Source organism: Artemia sp. Qi Xiang Cuo, chromosome 3, assembly GCF_049724085.1.
Source record: "Artemia sp. Qi Xiang Cuo chromosome 3, ASM4972408v1, whole genome shotgun sequence".
NCBI classification, from domain to species: domain Eukaryota; kingdom Metazoa; phylum Arthropoda; class Branchiopoda; order Anostraca; family Artemiidae; genus Artemia; species Artemia sp. Qi Xiang Cuo.
In genome coordinates this window covers 9,179,254-9,206,540 of record NC_142796.1, presented here as the reverse complement: position 1 = coordinate 9,206,540, position 27,287 = coordinate 9,179,254, and the positions used below count along the sequence as shown (strand labels likewise).

Genomic DNA, 27,287 nt, shown 5'->3' with positions numbered 1-27,287 from the left:
ACAAACATTTAAAGAAAAAACACACAAAAAACGCTATACAAGATAACAAAAAGAATACTCACATTTAAACAAAATCTAATACTGTAAGCACTAAAGCACCGAGAATAAAGAAACCGGACAAGATTGCTGCTATCCGTTCCACATGATTGATGAAAACGTAGCTAAGTTACTATATTCATGGCTAAACCCATCAATTTTTATCATCTTAAAAGAAACTGTAGGATTGGTAAATAAGCAATGGTAAGGATTAAATCCTTTTTTTTCTGATTGTTTACTTGCAGATTCTATTTTTTGGCATTAACCATTTATGACAATCTTAATATTTAAAAACACCTAATGATTTTAACGTCAAAATATTAACTTTGTACTTACATAGATTTAAACTGCTATTGTAAAAGTATTGCAACGACCGGGAATCGAACCCGGCCCGCCCGCGTGGCAGGCAAGCATTCTACGACTGAACCATCGATACTTACGTGTTCATAAATTTGTCGTAAGAAATCGTGTCTTCCAAATATATGCTTTTTCGATAATGCATCCGACCGCTTCCCCTGTCACCCCAGATACTCCAATGAGTGCATTTTAGTCCCCAATAGTATTTAATCGTGTCTGATGTATACGCATAAAGAGATTTTTTATATGTATAAAAAGAAAAACTCACCTTATTGGGTTTTGTCAATTTAAATAAGGCATCAATAGATGCTTTGCGTTTTTTTCGCGGGTGGAATTTCGGTGGCACATCAGCTACATTCACTTCAAAACTATTGGATAATTTTCGATCTCTTCGATGCTTTTCTTCCTAAATAAGTAAAACAAAGAGTCAGATGTCTAGTCATAAATATCATTCCATATCGAATCCTATATGACTATAATAGTCGCTGGATTGTTACAGTATACTGCCAAAGACAAGCACAAAGGCATACTAGCCCCAAACCATGGCTGATACAGGTGAATATGATCCCACGATTTTGTTTTCATACACTATTTAGTTAATTATGAAAATAATTATTACCGGTTCTTATATTAGATTCCAGTGTATCTTGACTAGACACTAGTAATGACTAGACAACAGAATCTAAAAATCCTGAAAACTTCCTATTTGCATTCTTAAAGGCAAGTAAGAAAAAGAAAAAAAACTTAATTTGTACCCAAAAGAAGAAAAAGAGAAGAAATAAAGTACAATGAGAAGAAAAAGAAAAGAAATAAGACAATGAGATTATTTGACCAAATTGAACACAAAACAAGACAAAAATGAAGATACAATGACAGGATACGACACCTAACCGTTCGGCCTCTACTTGTGAAGAAATTAGAAATAAATTCCACTAATAGATCTTTATTAGTAAACGTTAGTGCGTCTACTATTCCTAATTGACCTTAAAAAGACTGATCGACTTTAAATCTAAGATCATGATCCACTTTAGTCTTTTAATCATATGAAATAAAATCTTTTCATAATTCAAGTTGGAAAAAGCTAGCGCTGGAAGGATAGGGTGTTGGAGAGACAGGGGCCTGATTCAATTCTCACATATTGAAAATATATTGAGGTTTAGAGGCAAGGCCGTACCAAGAGGGGGGGTTAGGGGAGTTTGAACCCCATCCGAAATGTTTTTTGAGTCGTAAAAACGCAACAAAAATGGATATAAACAAATTTTGAATGCGTTTTTTTAGGTGCTTTGTGTAACCCCCCCCCAGGCACTCCTTTGTATCCCTAAGCCCAAACCATAATATTATCCGTGCGTTTTTGTTTGTGATTAAGGTTTAATTTATCTTTCTTTCCGTGTATTTGATTTTTCTTCCTTTTTAGTGTAATTTATTTTGCTTGTTTTGTATAAAAGTGGGATATAATTAAATTATTATTATTACAGCCTGATACATCAGGATCTTTATAGGGTAATAATTAACAATCATGTCCAATCAGTATTCCCTAATCTAGAAGCAATTTTGAGATTTTTTTTCTTAGTATGATGGCTCCAAATTGCTGGATCAAATTTTTTTTCAGATTTTGAAGATCAGTTGGAGGGACCTAATGACTACAGAACGAGATTTGCACATGCGCACTGAATACTAACGGTACAATGTAACTGATCCACGAAGGGGACAGAATTCCTGGGAAATTGATTTGCATAGTCGACTGGGAATTATCGATTCTAACGGGACAGGATCATGTGTCTCTTTCTAGGTCAATCAGGGAGTTACGTAAGGTTTCCCTTACATCAAAATCTGCCCTTGCTGGACGTAGACATTAGTTAAACAACAACTTGGATGTAGATATATGGAAATCTGACGGGGAATTCTAATGTATCATTAGGGGATAAAGAAACATTATGGCTTCTCTGGTCTTTAGGTCTGAGAGATAAATTAACATTTTATTTTTAAATATGGCTTCTCTGGTCTTTAGATCTGAGAGATAAATTAATATTTTATTTTTAAATATGGCTTCTCTGGTCTTTATGTCTAAGAGATAAATATTAATATTCTATCGAAACCATAATAGTGTAACTAGGAACAGCTTAGATTTTTTCACAAATTCGTACGAGATCAAGACAGATTGAATATATTTTACGCGGGAAATGGTTTTCTGGGAATTTCAAATATGACAGCACAGGGATGTCGAAACAAAGGAACACGCAGCAATTACTTTTAGGTTATTATTTTGGCGAAACAAATTAATCGGCATTTTAGTGATTTTTTGGTGAAACAGTTTGAAACATTTTAGATGTTTTGGGGTGAAACTCTGTGGTCGTTATAATACAGAATTTCCATTTGAACAGTGTTGCAAGGTCCCCTACCCTAACCCCCAAGGCCCCCCACTCCCCCGAACTTCTTAAGCCCCTCCCCCCATTTTTTTACTTTTTTTGCACGCTTGAGACATAAAAGGGCCCATCCCCCTCCCTCCAACTTTTTGGGCCCCTCCCCCCCCCCCATTTTTTTTAATACCAAAACCATAGGTTAGGTTAGCCTACCTACGCGCGCATACGTAGGCTACCCTGACCGAACCTAAGGTTTTGGTATTTTCGTGCAATAATGTGGAATTTTGTATTTAATGCTTCAATTGTGTATTGTCATCCCTATCTATTGTCTCCCTCCTCAACATCCAGCTCTTTACGCTAAAGTTTGAATTCTGTCTGTTCCGTCTCCTCGAAAAAAGTTGATAAAATTTCCCCCTGAAAATTTCACCCCTGGACCCCCCCCGCCTCAGGTACAAGTTATACCCGAACCAAATACGTGCTAAAGTTCGAAGTCTGTCCTGTCCGTCTCCTCGGAAAAAATCGGTAAAATTTCCCCCTGAAAATTTCACTCCTGGAAACCCCCCTCCTCAGGTAAAATTTATCCCCGAATTAAATCCTTCCACTCTGTCAAAAATGCAAAATTCCACATTTTTGCTGAAGTCCAAGTGTTTGTCTTTGTTGGTTTGTATGTCTAAAGTCTGTCTTTCTCTGTTTCTATGTCTGAATCTATTTGTTTGTATGTCTGGGTTGGTGTTTGCAAGTCCAAGTGTTTGTTTTTGTTGGTTTGTGTGTCTAAAGTACCTGTCTTTCTCTGTTTGTATGTCTGAATCTATTTGTTTGTATGTCTGGGTTGGTGTTTGCAAGTCCAAGTGTTTGTCATTGTTGGTTTGTATCTCTAAAGTGTCTGTCTTTCTCTGTTTGTATGTTTGAATCTATTTGTTTGTATGTCTGGTTTGGTGTTTGCAAGTCCAAGTGTTTGCCTTTGTGGGTTTGTGTGTCTAAAGTGTCTGTCTTTCTCTGTTTGTATGTCTGAATCTATTTGTTTGTATGTCTGGGTTGGTGTTTGCAAGTCCTAGTGTTTGTCTTTGTTGATTTGTATGTCTAAAGTGCCTGTCTTTCTCTGTTTGTAAGTCTGAATCTTTGTATTTGTATGTGTCTCTCACTCTTTTTGATTGTGTGTTTGGACGTGTGTTTCCTTGTCTCATTGCCTGTCTTTCTCTGTTCGCATGTCTGAATCTGTTTGTTCGTATGTCTGGGTTGGTGTTTGCAAGTCCAAGTGTTTGTGTTTGTTGGTTTGTATGTCTAAAGTGCCTGTCTTTCTCTGTTTGTATGTCTGAATCTATTTGTGTGTGTGTCTGGGTTGGTGTTTGCAAGTCCAAGTGTTTGTCTTTGTTGGTTTGTATGTCTAAAGTGCCTGTCTTTCTCTGTTTGTATGTCTGAATCTTTGTATTTGTCTGTGTCTCTCAATTTTTTTGCTTGTGTTTTTGGACGTGTTTGCTTGTCCCATTGCCTGTCTTTCTCTGTTTGTATGTCTGAATTTATTTTTTTGTATGTCTGGGTTGGTGTTTGCAAGTCCAAGTGTTTGTCTTTGTTGTTTGTATGTCTAAAGTGCATGTCTTTCTCTGTTTGTATGTCTGAATCTTTTTGTGTGTATGTCTGGGTTGGTGTTTGAAAGTCCATGTGATTGTCTTTGTTGGTTTGTATGTCTAAAGTGCCAGTCTTTCTCTGTTTGTATGTTTAATTATATTTGTTTGTGTGTCTGGGTTGGTGTTTGCAAGTCCAAGTGTTTGTCTTTGTTGGTTTGTATGTCTAAAGTGCCTGTCGTTCTCTGTTTGTATGTCTGCATCTTTGTATTTGTATGTGTCTCCCACACTTTTTGCTTGTGTGTTTGGACGTGTGTTTGCTCGTCCCATTGCCTGTATTTGTCTGTTTGTATGTCTGAATCTATTTGTTTGTCTGTCTGCGTTGGTGTTTGCAAGTCCAAGTGTTTGTCTTTTTTGGATTGTATGTCTAAAGTGCCTGTCGTTCTCTGTTTGTATGTCTGAATCTTTGTATTTGTTTGTGTCTCTCACACTTTTTGCTTGTGTGTTTGGAAGTGTGTTTGCTTGTCCCAGTTCCTGTCTTTCTCTATTTGTATGTCTGAATCTATTTGTTTGTATGTGTGCGTTGGTGTTTGCAAGTCCAAGTGTTTGTCTTTGTTGGTTTGTATGTCTAAAGTGACTGTCTTTTTCTTTTTGTATGTCTGAATCTATTTTTTAGTATGTTTGGGTTGGTGTTTGCAAGTCCAAGAATTTGTCTTTGTTGGTTTGTATGTCTAAAGTGCATGTCTTTCTCTGTTTGTATGTCTGAATCTATTTGTTTGTATGCCTGGGTTGGTGTTTGTGAGTCCAAAAATTTTTCTTTGTTGGTTTGTATGTCTAAAGTGCATGTCTTTCTCTGTTTGTATGTCTGAATCTATTTGTTTGTATGTCTGGGTTGGTTTTTTCAAGTCCAAGTGTTTGTCTTTGTTGGTTTTTATGTCTAAAGTGTCTGTCTTTCTCTGTTTGTATGTCTGAATCTATTTGTTTGTGTGTCTGGGTTGGTGTTTGCAAGTCCAAGTGTTTGTCTTTGTTGGTTTTTATGTCTAAAGTGACTGTCTTTCTCTTTTTGTATGTCTGAATCTATTTGTTTGTATGTCTGGGTTGGTGTTTGCAAGTCCAAGTGTTTGTCTTTGTTGGTTTGTATGTCTAAAGTGCATGTCTTTGTCTTTTTGTATGTCTGAATCTATTTGTTGGTATGTATGGGTTGGTGTTTACAAGTCCAAGTATTTGTATTTTTGGTTTGTATTCCTAAAGTGCCAGTCTTTCTGTGTTTGTATGTCTGAATCTATTTGTTTGTATGTCTGGGTTGGTGTTTGCATGTCCAAGTGTTTGTCCTTGTTGGTTTGTATCTCTAAAGTCTGTCTATCTCTGTTTCTATGTCCGAATCTCTTTATTTGTATGTCTGGGTTGGTGTTTGCAAGACCAAGTGTTTGTCTTTGTTGGTTTGTGTGTCTAAAGTTCCTGTCTTTCTGTGTTTGTATGTCTGAATCTATTTGTTTGTATGTCTGGGTTGGTGTTTGCAAGTCCAAGTGTTTGTCCTTGTTGGTTTGTATCTATAAAGTGTCTGTCTTTCTCTGTTTGTATGTTTGAATCTATTTGTTTGTATGTCTGGTTTGGTGTTTGCAAGTCCAAGTGTTTGACTTTGTGGGTTTGTGTGTCTAAAGTGTCTGTCTTTCTCTGTTTGTATGTCTGAATCTATTTGTTTGTATGTCTGGGTTGGTGTTTGCAAGTCCAAGTGTTTGTCTTCGTTGGTTTGTATATCTAAAGTGCTTGTATTTCTCAGTTTGTATGTCTGAATATATTTGTTTGTATGTGTGGGTTTGTGTTTGCAAGTCCTAGTGTTTGTCTTTGTTGATTTGTATGTCTAAAGTGCCTGTCTTTCTCTGTTTGTAAGTCTGAATCTTTGTATTTGTATGTGTCTCTCACTCTTTTTGATTGTGTGTGTGGACGTGTGTTTTCTTGTCTCATTGCCTGTCTTTTTCCGTTCGCATGTCTGAATCTGTTTGTTCGTATGTCTGGGTTGGTGTTTGCAAGTCCAAGTGTTTGTGTTTGTTGGTTTGTATGCCTAAAGTGCCTGTCTTTCTCTGTTTGTATGTCTGAATCTATTTGTTTGTGTGTCTGGGTTGGTGTTTGCAAGTCCAAGTGTTTGTCTTTTGTTGGTTTGTATGTCTAAAGTGCCTGTCTTTCTCTGTTTGTACGTCTGAATCTTTGTATTTGTATGTGTCTCTCACTATTTTTGCTTGTGTGTTTGGACGTGTTTGCTTGTCCCATTGCCTGTCTTTCTCTGTTTGTATGTCTGAATTTATTTTTTGTATGTCTGGGTTGGTGTTTGCAAGTCCAAGTGTTTGTCTTTGTTGTTTTTAATGTCTAAAGTGCCTGTCTTTCTCTGTTTGTATGTCTGAATCTATTTTTTTGTATGTCTGTGTTGGTGTTTGCAAGTCCAAGCTTTTGTCTTTGTTGGTATGTATGTCTAAAGGGCCTGTCTTTCTCTGTTTGTATGTCTGAATCTATTTGTTTGTGTGTCTAGGTTGGTGTTTGCAAGTCCAAGTGATTGTCTTTGTTGGTTTGTATGTCTAATGTGCCTGTTTTTCTCTTTTTGTATGTCTGAATCTATGTGTTTGTATGTGTCTCCCACTCTTTTTGCTTGTGTGTTTGGAAGTGTGTTTGCTCGTCCCATTGCCTGTCTTTGTCTGTTTGTATGTCTGAATCTATTTGTTTATATGTCTGGGTTGGTGTTTGCAAGTCCAAGTGTTTGTCTTTGTTGGATTGTATGTCTAAAGTGCCTGTCGTTCTCTTTTTGTATGTCTGAATATATTTATTTGTTTGTGTCTCTAACTCTTTTTGATTGTGTGTTTGGAAGTGTGTTTGCTCGTCCCATTGCCTGTCTTTCTCTGTTTGTATGTCTGAATCTATTTGTTTGTATGTTTGGGTTGGTGTTTGCGAGTCCAAGAATTTGTCTTTTTTGGTTTGTATGTCTAAAGTGCCTGTCTTTCTCTGTTTGTATGTCTGAATCTATTTGTTTTTATGTCTGGTTTGGTGTTTGCAAGTCCAAAAATTTTTCAAATGTCATCGCTTTATGGCATTGTTCAAATAACTTATTTTTTACTTGATTATCGTCGTAAATTTATTCTTTGTCTTTCTTTCCATTCTTAAACCAATATTATATTTATCTTTTGTATTATTACAGCCCACTATATATATATTCATATGAATTTATATGCAGTGTTACCACCATACCAATTTTTCTCTTTTCCTTTTTTATTCTTGAATAATAATTTCTGGTCGTTTTGAGTTTGAATTATTGTAGGCTTCTATTTCTACTGATCTTAAGTTTAATATGGCCTTCACTTTTCTTAAAAAAAACTTTCTTTTTAGTGAAGTTTTCGTAGTGTATATATATATATATATATATATATTTATATATATATATATATATATATATATATATATATATATATATATATTTATATCGGCGCGTACAAATAGCTCCTCTCATTTTATCTGCAATCAGCAGTCCAATTACCCTGGAACACGTATTTTGGCAGAAACTTTCTCAAAATGTCTTTAAAACCAACTCGAGACTTTGAAACCTATTTTTAATTCCTAAAAACATCTAATAATAACATTGCGCTACTAATTACCGATTTTCATGTATGTATTGGAATAAATTAATTTAAAATTAGTTCCTTCAAAATTAGTGTTCCAACGTTGAAGCCAAGTTTCGCGTCCGAGAGAAATCTGACTTGTCTACCCGTGAAAAGATCTGATGCCGCTTATGTTTCTATCTGCAAAAACGTTCTCCGGAGAACTCACACCCCGGTTCGGGTTTTTATAATGGGTGAGATAGGGAATGATCATACTGGATAATTATATAAACTGTGGTCTGGGTTGGTGTTTGCAAGTCCAAGTGTTTGTCTTTGTTGGTGTGTATGTCTAAAGTGTCTGTCTTTCTCTGTTTGTATGTCCGAATCTATTTGTTCGTATATCTGGGTTGGTGTTTCCAAGTCCAAGTGCTTGTCTTTGTTGGTTTGTATGTCTAAAGTGCCTGTCTTTCTCTGTTTGTATGTCTGAATCTATTTGTTTGTATGTCTTGGCTGATGTTTGCAAGTTCAAGTGTTTGTCTTTGTTTGTTTGTATTTCTAAAATGTCTGTCTTTCTCTGTTTGTATGTCTGAAGCTATTTGTTTGTATGTCTGGGTTGGTATTTGCAAGTCCAAAAAGTTGGGCAAAACGTTGGACAGAAAAGGGGCAAAAAGTTGTGTGGTGGGGGGGGGCCCTTTGGGGGCCCTTCTGTGTCTCAAATGCACAAAAAAAGTATTAAAAAATGGACATGGGGCCCTTTGGGGGTCTTTGAGGGCCCGGGGGTGGGGGGGGGGTTTGGGGTTGGGTTAGGGGACCCTTTGGGGTTGGGGTAAGGGGGCCCTTTGGGTTGGAGTAAGGGACCATACAACACTGTTCAAATGGAGCTTGTGTATTATAACGACCACCAAGTTTCACTCAAATCCTCTTCTAAAATGCATCAAACTGTTTCGCCTAAATCATCTTCTAAAATGTCTCAAACCGTTTCGCCCAAATAATCCCTTAAAAGTAATTTCTGCGTGTTCTTTTGTTTTGACATCCCTGCGCTGTCACGTTTGAAATTCACATGAAAAAATTCCCGCGTTAATCTCTTCATCTCTAAGGTGTTCATAGCTACACTATTATGTCTTCGATAGAATATCAATTTATCTCTCTGATCTAAAGACCAGAGAAGCCATATTTCAAAATTGAATATTAATTTATCTCTGTCCCTAAAGATTGGAGAAGCCATATTTAAAATTAGAATATTAATTTATCTCTGTCACTAAAGATCAGAGAAGCCATATTGTTTCTTAATTCCCGTTAAAATCAATAATTCACCGGCAGATTATGTAATCAATTTCCCATCACGTATGCGCTTTTTATAATGATGACTAAGATGACTAGTGTTAACAGCTGTGTTTACAAATATTCCAGTAATTTTGACAAGGTTAGCGACAATTCCGAAGTAAGGAATGCCGCTTGTAAATTTCATCTGAATAATAAGTGTAATAGAGGCTTTTCTTGTAGGTTTGTCCATTCGTGTATACATTTTTTAAATTCAGGTTCCTGTTAAATCCCGAACTGTAATCTTCCCCACCGTAGACCCTGCCAAAAAGATAACAGAGGAGTGTGTTTTAGTCTTAAGTGTTTATTCTTACACATCCGTAAATCTCCCTCGCATCAGAGTCCCCGTTTTTTAGCCCCAAGTTTTCCCCAAAAATACCGAAAAAAACAACACTTTTTTCTCTGCCAACGCCGAATTCTCCACGCCAAATTATAGTTCCTCCCTTCAAAGACTTTCGACGTCAATCACTAACCCATGTTTCATCCCTCGCAAAGAAAGTCCACTCTTTAGACCGAACCTCCTCCCATGGACAGCCTATGTCTACAAATCAAACTCACCGTTTCAAAAAGATCCATTCCCTCTCGATGTCCCCCTAGTCACCCCCCAATTTATCCACAGGAACACACCACTCCCCTAGAGACCACCCAACCCTCATCACATAAGAATTACCCAGGTGTGAATTATTTGGAAGCAAATACAAATTGTCTTACTATACCAATTTTCCCACCCCCCAAAACTGTCCCACCCTTACAGAAAATAAAAATCCAGACTCCACTACCCACAACACCCAACCTTCAAGATAATAAATCTAAGTCATATGAAAAATATTGTGACGCTTCACGTTACAATTTCCCAAAAATTTATCTAAGTAATAACGAAATCTGGAACTTTGACAAACTTAAGGAAGTAAGCATAACTGCAGGACTATTGGATCTCAACAATATTCCCATCACGGAGGTGCATAACCAAAATCCATTTTTACTCAATTTAAATGGCTACCATAAATTTATCAAATTAAGGCCCCATGACCATCCTCTGGGGAAAAAGGGGGCGGTGTTCTGCTGTTCGTTAGAGAATATTTATGCCCAAGACCAATTCCTACACCAGATTTCAATGAGTTTGAAGAAATTCTTTGGATATGTATTAGACCCAAGGTTTTGCCCCGTCCATTAAATATTATTATGGTTGGACTTTTCTATTTCGCTCCCAATCAAAACCTACAATCAAAACAGAATTTCACCGAAAAACTAAATGGCAGCATTGATCGAATTCATTTAAAATATCCTTACGCCGGAATCTTTTTATTAGGGGATAAAAACGATTTATCTTTAGACTCAACTTGCCGTAATTTTAATCTCAAACAAATGGGAGATTTCCGAACGACAAAGGGAGGCACCCACCTAGATGTTATTTACACTAATATAAAACAATACTATAAAAAACCCTACTCTCCTACCTGCACTCGGTGGTAGCTACCATTATTCAATTAAAATTATCCTAGAGTTTGAGGCCAAACACAATTATAAGGTTACCGAAATTTTCTCCAGACCAGTAACAAATAAAGGCTTATTGGAATTCGGAAATTGGATAGCAAGCGAAACTTGGACCAAAATTATAAATGCAGAAGATGTTACTGACAAAGTCTTACGGCTCCATGGACTCCTAACTAAACACTACATTATACTATTCCCGGTAAAAAAAGACCAAAAAGTGTTCTACCAACAAACCGTTCTTAAATCATAACCTTAAAAAATTAATTCTGGAAAAAATTAAATGCCTTAAAGAAGGAAAAATTCTAGAGGCCAACAAATTAAGGAAAAATTTAACGAATCAACTTCGTAGGGCTGCATCAAATTTCTAAAAAAGCAAAATAAATCACTTATACAGTACCAATTAAAAAAAAATGGTATGAGGAAATAAAACTTTTTGTGGCAAAGAACCTAAACAACTAAACTTTAACCTAAATGAGCCTCCTATAAAAAACACGAACGACTTAAACCGCCACCTTAGTTTGATTTCCCAACATTACCTATTCCTGAATCCGGAAAGAATTTCCTCCCAAACCTCTGAAGATAATTTACCAATAATCACAAAATCTGAGATTACAAATCAAATCCAAAAATTAAAAAGAACCAGTATCTGCCCCCTATATATTCCGATCGCACTCGTTAATGCTTTCTTCGATGAAATTTCAGAGCCACTGGTAGATATTTTCAACAAGATCACAAAAACAGGCGAATTCCCAGTTCTTTGGAAACAAGGTTATGTAACTCCAGTTCCTAAAAAAGGTGCTGTGGTTGATTTTTACAAAGTTAGACCAATAACATTAACACCACCTTTATCAAAGCTATATGAATCATTTATATCTGACTGACTCGGGTCTCAGTTGCAGAACGTATTGAAATCCGACAATTTGGAAACGTCCCAAAAGTGCCAACGTCCCACTATCTAGTACATATGTATGACAGAATAGTGAAAAACCTAACTTCTCATTAAATCAAAATCAAACTAAAAGGTTGGAATCCGTTCAGAAAAGGGCTTTAAAAATAATCGCACGGGAAGGGAAGTTGCCTTACTCCTACTTCTTACAAAAGTTTATAATCAAAACCCTGGAAAATAGACGACACGATCCGTACCTCCGTTTTGGTGGTAATGCGAGAACCAACATCCGAACTGAGGACCCTTTCCTGCTACTCCATTATCTTGAATAGAAGCATCTCCCGAGAGAGGCAAAAAATCCCATCTCCATTATAGACCACTTAAAGAATAAAAAAAAAATGCAGTAAGACATATTATAACAACTATTCCCAAACCCCCTCAACAATTCCACTCCCTTTTAATGAATCCTTTTTTTTACTCTTTTGACATTCTTGTTTTTTTGGCTTTTTTTTATTGACCTATTTTATTTTATGACGTTTTATGACTAAATTTTATATGACATTATTTTAGTTACTTTAATATTGTTTAATTTCTATTTGTCTGTATTTTGTCGGTTTATATTTCTTAATTTTTTGTTGTCCCTAATCCTAATTTCATTGAAGTGCTTGTGATGGTTGTTGTTTACTTCCTTTTTTTCTTCTGTATGACACGAAGTTAAATTCGGCGATCTATCGCTTTTGAACAGTTTTAAAAATAAAGCCTTATTCTATTCTATTCTAAAAAAAAAAGGACAAAACAGGACAAAAACGAAAGCTCAAAATGAACAAACTAGATCGTCAAATAAGAAAACATCAAGAAAATAACCTGAAAAATGTAAATTTACGGGGAAAATGAACAACCTAGACCATCAAAAGCGACAAGATCAATCCAAGCAGATAAGGCAAAGGGCATTGAAAAGACTTTTCAAGCAATGATAAACAAAAACAAAGAATAAAGAAATATGAGGTTAGAGATAAGTGGCAGCAATAATTACAGTGACGAAAAAACGAAAGTGTAGAACAAAAAAAATATACGGTTACAAGACATGCTACTATAATGATCAGAACGAATTAAAAATGAAAATAAAGAACACAGAAATATGTGATTAGAAGATATACAACAGCGAGAACAAAGAAATATGCAGTTAGAAGATAAGCGACATCAGGAAGTACCAGCATCTGCGGGAATCAGAACGTGTCATAAATGAAAGTGAAGAACAAAGAATTGTAGGGTTTGCAGAAACGTCAAAGCGAGTATCAGAAAGTGTCAAAAACGGTAATAGAGGACAACAAATTTTGCTGTTAGAAGACAAGTGGCTGTGATAATCAGAATGAGTAAAAAATTAATGTTAAGAATAAATAAATATTACTAAAAAAAAACGACACCATCACAATCTTTGACGCCAATAAACTGTGGCGCAAAACCTATTAAAACCCTACAAAGATACGGTCAACTACGCAAGCATTAATTACAAGTCATTGGACTCTTGAACGTTATGTTTTCACTGTTGAGCCCTCCATTTTCCCACTTGAAAAGTAGGCAACAAAACTCATTTATTTGGAGGTTGGTGCTTGCTTGGTCGAATTGGATTGCCACTTCCACAATTACCAAATAAATTCACCTGGCCTGTTATAGGACATCACTTGCCCAAAAGAATTCCAAAAACAAATACAAAACTTGAACTCTTGCTTTGCTTTAGCTTCATTCAACATAAGCGACGACAGAACCATCAATAGTCGGAATGTTTTCAGCTTCAAAGTAGTTGGACAAATTCATAACAAAATCAATTTAGAAGCACATCCATCACAGACCCCTGAATGAGATTTTGAACAACATTCATAGGACAAAATGTAATTTTTAGACACCAATGAAGCTGTTAAACACCACTTTGCACATCCTTTAAATTCTGCGATCTCTCGTAGCTTGGATTCAGTCAAGTTAGCCAGTCAGCTTTGTCAGTCTTATGCAAGGTTTGATGGTGACAAGTTAGGTTATAAATCTCAGAAAGGGCATAAAAATTAAGTTAGAATCGAAGAAATTTGACTCTCAGGAATTTAATAATAAAAGGCTGAATATCTCGGTTTTACATCTGGAAGCTGTTGTCAACACACACATACAAAAACTAGCTTAAACAAACATTTAAAGAAAAAACACACAAAAAACGCTATACAAGATAACAAAAAGAATACTCGCATTTAAACAAAATCTAATACTGTAAGCACTAAAGCACCGAGAATAAAGAAACCGGGCAAGATTGCTGCTATCCGTTCCACATGATTGATGAAAACGTAGCTAAGTAACTATATTCATGGCTAAACCCATCAATTTTTATCATCTTAAAAGAAACTGTAGGATTGGTAAATAAGCAATGGTAAGGATTAAATCCTTTTTTTCTGATTGTTTACTTGCAGATTCTATTTTTTGGCATTAACCATTTATGACAATCTTAATATTTAAAAACACCTAATGATTTTAACGTCAAAATACTAACTTTGTACTTACATAGATTTAAACTTTGTCTTGTAAAAATATTAACTTTGTATTTAATATTTGTATGTGTCCCTCACTCTTTTTGCTTGTGTGTTTGGACGTGTGTTTGCTTGTCCCATTGCCTGTCTTTCAAAATATTAACTTTGTACTTACATAGATTTAAACTGCTATTGTAAAAGTATTGCAACGACCCGGAATCGAACCCGGCCCGCCCGCGTGGCAGGCAAGCATTCTACAACTGAACCATCGATACTTACGTGTTCATAAATTTGTCGTAAGAAATCGTGTCTTCCAAATCTATGCTTTTTCGATAATGCATCCGACCGCTTCCCCTGTCACCCCAGATACTCCAATGAGTGCATTTTAGTCCCCAATAGTATTTAATCGTGTATGATGTATACGCATAAAGAGATTTTTTATAAGTATAAAAAGAAAAATTCACCTTATTGGATTCTGTCAATTTAAATAAGGCATCAATAGATGCTTTGCGTTTTTTTCGCGGGTGGAATTTCGGTGGCACATCAGCTACATTCACTTCAAAACTATTGGATAATTTTCGATCTCTTCGATGCTTTTCTTCCTAAATAAGTAAAACAAAGAGTCAGATGTCTAGTCATAAATATCATTCCATTTCGAATCCTATATGACCATAATAGTCGTATGTTTGTATGTCTGAATCTATTTGTTTGTATGTCTGGGTTGGTGTTTGCAAGTCTAAGTGTTTGTCCTTGGTGGTTTGTATCTATAAAGTGTCTGTCTTTCTCTGTTTGTATGTTCGAATCTATTTGTTTGTATGTCTGGTTTGGTGTTTGCAAGTCCAAGTGTTTGCCTTTGTGGGTTTGTGTGTCTAAAGTGTCTGTCTTTCTCTGTTTGTATGTCTGAATCTATGTGTTTGTATGTCTGGCTTGGTGTTTGCAAGTCCAAGTGTGTGTCTTCATTGGTTTGTCTATCTAAAGTGTTTGTCTTTCTCTATTTGTATGTCTGAATCTATTTGTTTGTATGTCTGGGTTGGTGTTTGCAAGTCCAAGTGTTTGTCTTTGTTGATTTGTATGTGTCTCTCATTCTTTTTTTTGATTGTGTGTATGGACGTGTGTTTGCTTGTCTCATTGCCTGTCTTTCTCTGTTCGCATGTCTGAATCTGTTTGTTCGTATGTCTGGGTTGGTGTTTGCAAGTCCAAGTGTTTGTTTTTGTTGGTTTGTATGTCTAAAGTGCCTGTCTTTCTCTGTTTGTTTGTCTGAATCTTTGTATTTGTTTGTCTCTATCCCTTTTTTTGCTTGTGTGTTTGGACGTGTTTGATTGTCCCTTTGCCTGTCTTTCTCTGTTTGTATGTCTGAATTTATTTTTTTGTATGTCCGGGTTGGTGTTTGCAAGTCTAAGTGTTTGTCTTTGTTGTTTTGTATGTCTAAAGTGCCTGTCTTTCTCTGTTTGTATGTATGAATCTATTTTTTTGTATGTCTGAGTTGGTGTTTGCAAGTCCAAGTGTTTTTCTTTGTTGGGTTGTATGTCTAAAGTGCCTGTCTTTCTCTGTTTATATGTCTGAATCTATTTGTTTGTGTGTCTTGGTTGGTATTTGCGATTCCAAGTGTTTGTCTTTGTTGGTTTGTGTGTCTAATGTGCCTGTCTTTTTATGTTTGTAGGTCTGAATCTTTGTATTTGTATGTGTCTCTCACTCTTTTTGCTTGTGTGTTTGGACGTGTGTTTGCTTGTCCCATTGCCTGTCTTTCAAAATATTAACTTTGTACTTACATAGATTTAAACTGCTATTGTAAAAGTATTGCAACGACCGGGAATCGAACCCGGCCCGCCCGCGTGGCAGGCAAGCATTCTACGACTGAACCATCGATACTTACGTGTTCATAAATTTGTCGTAAGAAATCGTGTCTTCCAAATCTATGCTTTTTCGATAATGCATCCGACCGCTTCCCCTGTCACCCCAGATACTCCAATGAGTGCATTTTAGTCCCCAATACTATTTATTCGTGTATGATGTATACGCATTAAGAGATTTTTTATATGTATAAAAAGAAAAACTCACCTTATTGGATTCTGTCAATTTAAATAAGGCATCAATAGATGCTTTGCGTTTTTTTCGCGGGTGGAATTTCGGTGGCACATCAGCTACATTCACTTCAAAACTATTGGATAATTTTCGATCTCTTCGATGCTTTTCTTCCTAAATAAGTAAAACAAAGAGTCAGATGTCTAGTCATAGATATCATTCCATTTCGAATCCTATATGACCATAATAGTCGCTGGATTGTTACAGTATCCTGCCAAAGACAAGCACAAAGGCATACTAGCCCCAAACCATGGCTGATACAGGTGAATATGATCCCACGATTTTGTTTTCATACACTATTTAGTTAATTATGAAAATAATTATTACCGGTTCTTATATTAGATTCCAGTGTATCTTGACTAGACATTAGTAATGACTAGACAAAATAATCTAAAAATCTTGAAAACTTCCTATTTGCATTCTTAAAGGCAAGTAAAAATAAGAAAAAAACTTAATTTGTACCCAAAAGAAGAAAAAAAGAAGAAATAAAATACAATGAGAAGAAAAAGAAAAGAAATAAGACAATGAGATTATTTGACCAAATTGAACACAAAACAAGACAAAAATGAAGATACAATGACAGGATACGACACCTAACCGTTCGGCCTCTACTTGTGAAGAAATTAGAAATAAATTCCATTAATAGATCTTTATTAGTAAACGTTATTGCGTCTACTATTCCTAATTGACCTTAAAAAGACTGATCGACTTTAAATCTAAGATCATGATCCACTTTAGTCTTTTAATCATATGAAATAAAATCTTTTCATAATTCAAGTTGGAAAAAGCTAGCGCTGGAAGGATAGGGTGTTGGAGAGACAGGGGCCTGATTCAATTCTCACATGTTGAAAATATATTGAATGTTTAGAGGCAAGGCCGTACCAAGAGGGGGGGGGGTTAGGGGAGTTTGAACCCCATCCGAAATGTTTTTTGAGTCGTAAAAACGCAACAAAAATGGATATAAACAAATTTTGAATGCGTTTTTTTAGGTGGTTTGTGTAACCCCCCCCCCCAGGCACTCCTTTGTATCCCTAAGCCCAAACCATAATATTATCCGTGCGTTTTTGTTTGTGATTAAGGTTTAATTTATCTTTGTTTCCGTGTATTTGATTTTTCTTCCTTTTTAGTGTAATTTATTTTGCTTGTTTTGCATAAAAGTGGGATATAATTAAATTATTATTATTACAGCCTGATACATCAGGATCTTTATAGGGTAATAATTAACAATCATGTCCAATCAGTATTCCCTAATCTAGAAGCAATTTTGAGATTTTTTTTTCTTAGTATGATGGCTCCAAATTGCTGGACCAAGATTTTTTTCAGATTTTGAAGATCAGTTGGTGGGACCAAATGACTACAGAACGAGATTTGCACATGCGCACTGAATACAAACGGTACAATGTAACTGATCCACGAAGGGGACAGACTTCCTGGGAAATTGATTTGCATAGTCGACTGGGAATTATCGATTCTAACGGGACAGGATCATGTGTCTCTTTCTAGGTCAATCAGAGAGTTACGTAAGGTTTCCCTTACATCAAAATCCGCCCTTGCTGGATGTAGACATTAGTTCAACAACAACTTGGATGTAGACATATGGAAATCTGACGGGGAAATCTAATGTATCATTAGGGCAATTAAGAAACAATATGGCTTCACTGGTCTTTAGGTCTGAGAAATAAATTAATATTATATTTTTAAATATGGCTTCTTTGGTCTTTAGGTCTGAGAGAGATAAATTATTATTCTATTTTTAAATATGGCTTCTCTGGTCTTAAGGTCTGAGAGATAAATTAATATTTTATTTTTAAATATGGCTTCTCTGGTCTTTATGTCTGAGAGATAAATATTAATATTCTATCGAAGCCATAATAGTGTAACTAGGAACAGCTTATATTTTCTCAGAAGTTCATACGAGATCAAGACAGATTGAATATATTTTACGCGGGAAATGGTTTCCTGGGAATTTCAAATGTGACAGCGCAGGGATGCCGCAACAAAGGAACACGCAGCAATTACTTTTAGGTTATTATTTTGGCGAAACAAATTAATCGGCATTTTAGGGATTTTTTTGGTGAAACAGTTTGAGACGTTTTAGAAGATGATTTGGGATGAAACTCTGTGGTCATTATAATACACAAGTTCCATTTGAACAGTGTTGTAAGGTCCCCTACCCTAACCCCCAAGGCCCCCCACTCCCCCCAACTTTTTAAGCCCCTCCCCCCCCCATTTTTTTTTACCTTTTTTGCATGCTTGAGACATAAAAGGCCCCACCCCCTCCCTCCAGCTTTTTGGGCCCCCCCCCCATTTTTTTAATACCAAAACCATAGGTTAGGTTAGGTTAGCCTACGTACGCGCGCGTACGTAGGCTAACCTAACCTATAGTTTTGATATTTCCGTGCAATAATGTGGAATTTTGTATTTGATGCTTCATTGTGTATTGTCCTCTATATCTATTGTCTCCCTCCTCAACACCTAGCTGTTTAAGCTTAAGTTCGAATTCTGTCCTTTCCGTCTCCTCGGAAAAAATCCGTAAAGTTTCCCCTGAAAATTTCACTCCTGGAAACCCCCCGCCTCATGTAAAAGTAATACCCGTCCCAAATACTTGCTAAAGTTCGAATTCTGTCCTTTCCGTCTCCTCGGAAAATATCGGTAAAATTTCCCCCTGAAAATTTCACTCCTGGAAACCCCCCTCCTCAGGTAAAATTGATTTTCCGAATTAAATCCTTCCACTCTGTCAATAATGCAAAATTCCACATTTTTGCTGAAGTCCAAGTGTTTGCCTTTGTTGGTTTGTATGTCTAAAGTCTGTCTTTCTCTGTTTGTATGTCCGAATCTGTTTATTTGTATGTCTGGGTTGGTGTTTGCAAAACCAAGTGTTAGTCATTGTTGGTTTGTATCTCTAAAGTGCCTGTCTGTCTCTGTTTTTTTGTATAAATCTATTTGTTTGTATGTCTGGGTTGGTGTTTGCAAGTCCAAGAGTTTGTCTTTGTTGGTTTGTATCTATAAAGTGTCTGTCTTTCTCTGTTTGTATGCTTGAATCTATTTGTTTGTATGTCTGGTTTGGTGTTTGCAAGTCCAAGTGTTTGCCTTTGTGGGTTTGTGTGTCTAAAGTGTCTGTCTTTCTCTGTTTGTATGTCTGAATCTGTTTGTTAGTATGTCTGGGTTGGTGTTTGCAAGTCCAAGTGTTTGTGTTTGTTGGTTTGTATGTCTAAAGTGCCTGTCTTTATCTTTTTGTATGTCTGAATCTATTTTTGTGTGAGTCTGGGTTGGTGCTTGCAAGTCCAAGTGTTTTTCTTTGTTGGTTTGTATGTCTAAAGTGCCTGTCTGTCTCTGTTTGTATGTCTGAATCTATTTATTTGTTTGTCTCTCACTCTGTTTGATTGTGTGTTTGGACGTGTGTTTGCTTGTCCCATTGCCTGTCTTTCTCTGTTCGCATGTCTGAATCTTTTTGTTCGGATGTCTGGGTTGGTGTTTGCAAGTCCAAGTGTTTGGGTTTGGTGGTTTGTATTTCTAAAGTGCCTGTCTTTCTCTGTTTGTATGTCTGAATCTATTTGTTTGTGCGTCTGGGTTGGTGCTTGCAAGTCCAAGTGTTTGTCTTTGTTGGTTTGTATGTCTAAAGTGCCTGTCTTTCTCTGTTTGTATGTCTGAATCTATTTATTTGTATGTCTCTCACTCTTTTTGCTTGTGTGTTTGGACTTGTGTTTGCTTGTCACTTTGCCTGTCTTTCTCTGTTTGTATGTCTGAATTTATTTTTTTGTTTGTCTGCGTTGGTTTTTGAAAGTCCAAGTGTTTGTCGTTGTTGGTTTGTATGTCTTAAGTGACTGTCTTTCTCTGTTTATATGTCTGAATCTATTTGTTTGTGTGTCATGGTTGGTGTTTGCAAGTCCCAGTGTTTGTCTTTGCTGGTCTGTAAGTCTGAAGTGCCTGTTTTTCTCGGTTTGTATGGCTGAATCTTTGTATTTGTATGTGTCTCTCACTCTTTTTGCTTGCGTGTTTAGGCGTGTGTTTGCTTGTTCCACTGCCTGTCTTTCTCGGTTTGTATGTCTGAATCTATTTGTTTATATGTCTGGGTTGGTGTTTGCAAGTCCAAGTGTTTGTCTTTGTTGGATTATATGTCTAAAGTGCCTGTCGTTCTCTGTTTGTATGTCTGAATCTTTGTTTTAGTTTGTGTCTCTCACACTTTTTGCTTGTGTGTTTGGACGTGTGTTTGCTTGTCCCATTGCCTGTCTTTCTCTGTTTGTATGTCTGAATCTATTTGTTTGTATGTCTGCGTTGGTGTTTGCAAGTCAAAGTGTTTGTCTTTGTTGGTTTGTATGTCTAAAGTGCCTGTCTTTATCTGTTTGTATGTCTGAATCTATTTGTTTGTATGTATGGGTTGGTGTTTGCTAGTCCAAGAATTTGTCTTTGTTGGTTTGTATGTCTAAAGTGAATGTCTTTCTCTGTTTATATGTCTGAATCTATTTGTTTGTATGCCTGGGTTGGTGTTTGCAAGTCCAAAATTGTTTCTTTGTTGGTTTGTATGTCTAAAGTGCATGTCTTTCTCTGTTTGTATGTCTGAATCTATTTGTTTGTATGTCTGGGTTGGTTTTTGCAAGTCCAAGTGTTTGTCTTTGTTGGTTTTTATGTCTATAGAGTATGTCTTTCTATGTTTGTATGTGTGAATATATTTGTTGGTCTGCCTTGGTTGGTGTTTGCAAGTCCAAGTGTTTGTCTTTGTTGGTTTGTATGTCTAAAGTGCATGTCTTTGTCTTTTTTTATGTCTGAATCTATTTGTTTGTATGTCTGGGTTGGTGTTTGCAAGTCCAAGTGTTTGTCTTTTTTGGTTTGTATGCCTAAAGTGCCTGTCTTTCTCTGTTTGTTGGTCTCAATCTAATTGTTGGTATGTCTGGGTTGCTGTTTGCTTGTCCAAGTGTTTGTCTTTGTTGGTGTCTATGTCTAAAGTGCCTATCTTTCTCTGTTTGTATGTCTGAATATCTTTGGTCGTATGTCTAAAGTGTCTGTCTTTGTCTTATTGTATTTATGAATATATTTGTTTGTATGTCTGGGTTGGTGTTTGTAATTCCAAGTGATTGTCTTTGTTGGTTTGTATGTCTAAAGTGTCTGTCTTTCTCTGTTTTTATGTCTGGACTGGTGTTTGCAAGTCCAAATGTTTGTTTTTGTTGGTTTGTATGTCTAAACTGCATGTCTTTCTCTGTTTGTATATCTGAATCTATTTGTTTGTATGTCTGGGTTGGTATTTGCATTTCCAAGTGTTTGTCTTTGTTGGTTTGTATGTCTAAAGTGCCTGTCTTTCTCTGTTTGTATGTCTGAATCAATTTGTTTGTATGTCGGGGTTGGTGTTTGCAAGTCCAAGCGTCTGTCTATCTTGGTTTGTATGTCTAAAGTGCCTGTCTTTCTCTGTTTGTATGTCTGAATCTATTTGTTTGTTTGTCTGGGTTGGTGTTTGCAAGTCCAAGTGTTTTTCTTTGTTGGTTTGTATGTCTAAAGTGCCTGTCTTTCTCTATTTGTATGTCTGAATCTATTTGTTTGTATTTCAGAGTTGGTGTTTGCAAGTCCAAGTGTTTGTCTTTGTTGGTTTGTATGACTAAAGTGCCTGTCTTTCTCTGTTTGTATGTCTGAATCCATTTGTTTGTATGTCTGGGTTGGTGTTTACAAGTCCAAGTGTTTGTCTTTGTTGGTTTGTATGTCTAAAGTGCCTGTCTTTCTCTGTTTGTATATTTGAAACATTTTTGTATGTATGTCTGGGTTGGTGTTTGCATGACCAAGTGTTTGTTTTTGTTGGTTTGTATGTCTAAAGTTCCTGTCTTTCTCTGTTTGTATGTCTGAATCTATTTGTTTGCATGTCTGGGTTGGTGTTTGCAAGTCCAAGTGTTTGTCTTTGTTGGTTTGTATGTCTAAAGTGCCTATCTTTCTTCGTTTGTATGTCTGAATCTATTTGTTTGTATGTCTGGGCTGGTGTTTGCACGTCCAAGTGTTTGTCTTTGTTGGTTTGTATGTCTAAAGTACATGTCTTTCTCTGTTTGTATGTCTGAATCTATTTGTTTGCATGTCTGGGTTGGTGTTTGCAAGTCCAAGTGTTCATCTTTGTTGATTTGTATGTCTAAAGTGCATGTCTTTCTCTGTTTGTATGTCTGAATCTATTTGCTTGTATGTCTGGGCTGGTGTTTGCAAGTCCAAGTGTTTGATTTTATTGGATTGTATGTTTTAAGTATCTGTCTTTCTCTGTTTGTATGTCTGAATCTATTTGTTTATATGTCTGGGCCACAGTTTATATAATTATCCAGTAAGCTTATCGTAGATCATTTCTGGTCTTTGTTCACGGTGCAAACAAAATGCTCCTCCTACTTCTTTCTGCATTAGCGGTTTAGTGTGTTGACTGACTCAATGAGAAATGGTTACAAAGTGCATTATTCGTAATTGCGAAAGCAGAAAAAAACTTGGTGAGCCAGCCAAGCGATTTGAAAGTGTCCCATCTCACAGGTATGACTTAATTTATATACAAATTATGACTTAATCTATTATTTACATACAGTGGACTCAAATGATTGGCCTATGTAGGATTTTGTAAAACAGGAGGCGGGGGGTTGATGAAATTTGTTAAAATAAGGAATTTTTTTTCTTCTAATAACTGGTGGAAAATGTGTGATGGTTTCAGGGGCGGATCCAGGATGTTTTTAGGGGAGGGGTGCGCAAAGTAGGTTGATCCGACAAACTTACGTTAGGAGTAAGTTTAATTAATGCAAACTTGCGTTAATTAGGTAAATTACACTACTTTAGACTACTTTACGGGGGTAACCCTCCCCCCCCTCTGGATCCGCAACTGGATAGTTTATCATTTTTTTTTAACGTCGTGATGTTTATTTTCTACGATATTTATTTTCTAGATAAGACTACTTTCGTTTTAAATCAATTGAAAACAGTTTATATAAATATCAATGCGAAGCACCAAATATCATAATCAAATGTCATCGCTTTATGGCATTGTTAAAATAACTTATTTTTTACTTGATTATCGTCGTAAATTTATTCTTTGTCTTTCTTTCCATTCTTAAACCAATGTTATATTTACCTTTTGCATTATTACAGCCCACTATATATACAGTCATATAAATTTATATGCTGTGTTACCGCCATACCAATTATTCTCCTTTCCTTTTTTATTCTTGAATAATAATTTCTGGTCGTTTTGAGTTTGAATTATTGTAGGCTTCTATTTCTACTGATCTTAAGTTTAATATGGCCTTTACTTTTCTTTAAAAAAACTTTCTTTTTCGTAAAGTTTTCGTAGTGTATATATATATATATATATATATATATATATATATATATATATATATATATATATATATATATATATATATATATATATATATATATATATATATATATATATATATATATTGGCATGTAAAAACAGCTCCTCTCATTTGATCTGCCATCAGCAGTCCAATTACCCTGGATCACGTATTTTGGCAGAAACTTCCTCAAAATACCTTTGAAACCAACTTGAGACTTCGAAACCTATTTTTAATTCCTAAAAACATCTAATAATAACATTACGCTACTATTTACCGATTTTCATGTATGTATTGGAATAAATTAATTTAAAATTAGTTCCTTCAAAATTAGTGTTCCAACGTTGAAGCCAAGTTTCGCGTCCAAGAGAAATCTGACTTGTCTACCCGTGAAAAGATCTGATGCCGCTTATGTTTCTATCTGCAAAAACGTTCTCCGGAGAACTCACACCCCGGTTCGGGTTTTTATAATGGGTGAGATAGGGAATGATCATACTGGATAATTATATAAACTGTGGTCTGGGTTGGTGTTTGCAAGTCCAAGTGTTTGTCTTTGTTGGTGTGTATGTCTAAAGTGTCTGTCTTTCTCTGTTTGTATGTCCGAATCTATTTTTTCGTATATCTGGGTTGGTGTTTCCAAGTCCAAGTGCTTGTCTTTGTTGGTTTGTATGTCTAAAGTGACTGTCTTTCTCTGTTTATATGTCTGAATCTATTTGTTTGTATGTCTTGGCTGATGTTTGCAAGTTCAAGTGTTTGTCTTTGTTTGTTTGTATTTCTAAAATGTCTGTCTTTCTCTGTTTGTATGTCTGAATCTATTTGTTTGTATTTCTGGGTTGGTATTTGCAAGTCCAAAAAGTTGGGCAAAACGTTGGACAAAAAAGGGGCAAAAAGTTGTGTGGAGGGGGGCCCTTTGGGGGCCCTTCTGTGTCTCAAATGCACAAAAAAAAGTATTAAAAAATAGCCAGGGGACCCTTTGGGGGTCTTTGAGGGCCCGGGGGGGGGGGGGGGTCTTTGTGGTTGGGTTAGGGGACCCTTTGGGGTTCGGGTAGGGGGGCCCTTTGGGTTGGGTCAGGGGACCTTACAACATTGTTCAAATGGAGCTTGTGTATTATAACGACCACGGAGTTTCACTCAAATCATCTTCTAAAATGCCTCAAACTGTTTCGCCTAAATCATCTTCTAAAATGTCTCAAACCGTTTCGCCCAAATAATCCCTTAAAAGTAATTTCTGCGTGTTCTTTTGTTTTGACATCCCTGCGCTGTCACATTTGAATTTCCCAGGAAAAAAATCCTACGTTAATATCTTCATCTCTAAGGTGTTCCTAGCTGCACTATTATGGCTTTGATAGGATATCAATTTATCTCTCTGACCTAAAGACCAGAGAAGCCATATTTCAAAATAGAATATTAATTTATCTCTGTCCCTAAAGATTGGAGAAGCCATATTTAAAATTAGAATATTAATTTATCTCTGTCACTAAAGATCAGAGAAGCCATATTGTTTCTTAATTCCCGTTATAATCAATAATTCACCGGCAGATTATGTAATCAATTTCCCATCACGTATGCGCTTCAAATTTCACTACGAAATACATGTCTTTGAAGTTTTGCAGATTATTAGGCTTTGTAACTTCTATAGCAAATAGGCTAGTGCGAGCCGAAACATCTGCTTTGATGAAATTTGACATTAAATGATGAAATTGAAATTTGACATTATTTCCTTCAATCAGTTTTACATATTATTAAGACGTAAATGAACTTAACCTCTTCACTCTGAAACTCTACATTAAGTCGGTAAACCACTGTTAAAATTTAAACAGGAAACACATCATGTAATTTAAAATCATCGCTTATTAGTGCATTGTAAAGGGGATTAGTAGATGGTATATTATCTGCAATAAAAGATTAAAAATAAAGGTTAAACGACCAACATTAATCTAGAAGATATTAAGCCACACTCTCCATCACCAGCCATCTCGTGTTGTTAGGGTAAGTCAGACAGTGCTCAGCTACATCAGGAAATGCATGGCACTGTCTAAATTTTATTTTTAATTTTGGGCTAAACGCAAAAAAAGTAAGAAATGCCATTACTGAACTGCATAGCACGTGAACGTAACTTTTGGCAACACCAAAGTTATTGTCTGGAAATGAGGATTTTCACAGATTGCTAGTTGCGACTAGAATTCAGAGTTACCGTTCATCTAATCTTTGCAACTATTCAAAAATTGTTTCTTATCCAGTGTTCAAAGTTGATTTATTGATCATTGATTCGACACGAACTATATACGCTGAATGTAAAAAACTAAGTTTCAAATTAGTTTCGTGTTTATAAAATTGTAATTTTATGTAATATTTTGTAAACCCCTACTACACTATTAACTTTATCTATAAAATGTTATTCATTTCACAATATTATACAATCAGGGTTTAAAATAAATTTAACACTCATGGTATACATACTCTTGAAAAAAGTGTGTCGAAGCCAGAGGCTGGAGAATCAATAAAGATCCCATATGAGTCAAAATTTAATGGAACTTACGACGAAATAAAACACGTAATGCCTTTCAAGCAAAGTCACACCAACGAGGGGGCTAAGGGATTAATAAATTAACACAAAAAGAGATACTTAAACATTATGCGGTACCCACGAAAGAAGTCAAGTTTGGTTAATGCTAATGAAATAAAATAAAATAGGATGAGTCTATAATAATTTAGAAAAAAATTTGGGCTATATGTTTACACATTTGGGGGGGGGGAGTAAAGCATAGCATATATTAAGTACGTAACCTAGGTACCTCCCCCCCCTAAACCCCCAAAAACAACAGTTTAAATATTGTAAACGCAATTAACATATCACGCTTTGCGTACCATTTATCAAGCAAATACCCGTTTGTCTGCTTTCCTGTCTGATTTCCTTGTAAAGTCTATAGCGGTTAGTACTGTATAATGCATAAGTACCCAAAATGAGATGAGATTTCGAAGTTTAGAAGCACCAATATTTTTCAGCATATAATTCAGTTTGGAGTAAATATTGGTGTTTCGAAGCTAAATCAGGTTAAAGTGTTGTTGAAATTCCTAGTAGGCTTGAACTGGGTTTTACTCAGCGTTTTGTGATTATTCGTTTTTTCGTAATTGTTCATTTTTTCATAATTGATAATTCGTATTCGTTTCTGGTACTTTGTTATGTAAAAAAAAAAAAAAAAAAAAAAAAAAAAAAAAAAAAAACACTTCTAAAGATTGAAGTGGTCTTAATAATACTAATAGATAATTTTGTTTTATTAGGATTTATGGAAATTAAATTTCATAAAATCAGGTTAAATTAATAAGCAGAAAAGCAAAATTAATAGATAAAAATATAAACTATGATGTTGAATAATATAAATTGCTTAGTGAAATAAATATGACATTTAACCATTAAAAGGGTGGGTCTGAAAGGGTTAATTTTCATAATTCTTCTTTTTAGTATATTTAAACATAGAAGTATGAATAAAAACACTGTTGAAGGGAAAGATCAGTTTAAAGCATGAACAAAAACTTCAATATACTTTACAGTCTTCAGGAAAAACAGTACAGTACAAAGATGGTGTTTCAGTTTGTTCTTAGAAATACAAATATCTCCCAGGAAAATTTTCCTAATCTTCTAACTGCCAACTGTTTTTGTAAGATAATTGACTGCTAGAAATGCAGCAGGCATTTAACTAGACTTTACTCAACATGTTAGTAGAAAAGGGGTTTCTACTCGTGACATTACCACGTGGTTTATGGTTTTCTCACTGAGAATGAAAAAACAGGAATTTTCTCACT

The 27,287-nt window shown here is 35.7% G+C and overlaps 1 protein-coding gene and 1 long non-coding RNA gene across 2 annotated transcripts in view; one reads left to right on the top strand and one right to left on the bottom strand.

The window, feature by feature from the left end:
* LOC148953732 (uncharacterized) overlaps nt 1–27,287 on the top strand; it is a 387,433-nt gene that overhangs the window by 281,878 nt on the left and 78,268 nt on the right. The gene's annotated exons all lie outside the window — the stretch shown is intronic.
* LOC148953733 (uncharacterized) lies at nt 665–16,298 on the bottom strand. Its single transcript, XR_016141548.1, has 3 exons — nt 16,162–16,298; nt 14,568–14,705; nt 665–799 (listed from the first exon to the last, which is right to left on the bottom strand). It is a non-coding gene; the product is annotated as an uncharacterized LOC148953733 (long non-coding RNA).